We start from the raw sequence: 670 nt of genomic DNA, 5'->3' as shown, positions 1-670 counted from the left end.
AAAAAAAAAAAAAAAAAAAAAACCTCTGTATGGGTGCCCCACACAAATTAGACTTTTCAAGTTTTCATTGCTGAGCCAAATTTTGTAAGGGGGGCGGGGCTTTGAGCCCACTGGCTACTGGAACATGGTTCCCAAAGAGGTTATGGTGACGTCAGCTCAGGAATGGGTCTGTTTATGGTCTCAGTGTTTTGTGGATTTTTTTCCCCACTACTTTCCGTGTCTTTTTCTTAAATAACACACTGTGTTCTGCGTCCTGATTGGCTGTTGATCTTGTTAATTTGTCTCTTCCATGGCATGTTTTTTATGTACAGAAATGACGCACGTGCAGCTTGTGAGAGTTACAAAGATCAGATCTGTTTTCATCCTGTAATACTGGACTTATTTGTATCATATTTTTATGAAGGTTTGAACTTTGAGAGTTTAACAAAAGACAAAAGTTTAAAAATGTTTGTGTCTGTCTTAGATAGGTGTTTTTGAGCTGGAATGATATCACCATGACCTCTTGGGGGATCATGGGAATCATGTCCTGGTATCTAATGGGATCAAAGCTCCGCCCACATGTAAGATCAGGCTGTGCAGTGAAAACTTGAAAAGACTGAATTGAAACTGTAAACTGAAAATTGAAAGTGAAGAAGGAAAGAAATTATAAACAAAAGATGGAGAAACAAAA

The 670-nt window shown here is 38.1% G+C and overlaps 1 protein-coding gene across 1 annotated transcript in view; it reads right to left on the bottom strand.

The window, feature by feature from the left end:
* The window catches only part of slco1c1 (solute carrier organic anion transporter family, member 1C1), a 36,580-nt gene that overhangs the window by 3,132 nt on the left and 32,778 nt on the right, over window positions 1-670 (bottom strand). The window lies entirely within an intron of this gene.

The sequence above is a fragment of the Oryzias melastigma genome, linkage group LG13 (assembly GCF_002922805.2).
Source record: "Oryzias melastigma strain HK-1 linkage group LG13, ASM292280v2, whole genome shotgun sequence".
NCBI lineage: Eukaryota > Metazoa > Chordata > Actinopteri > Beloniformes > Adrianichthyidae > Oryzias > Oryzias melastigma.
This window is presented reverse-complemented; position numbering and strand designations above follow the sequence as displayed.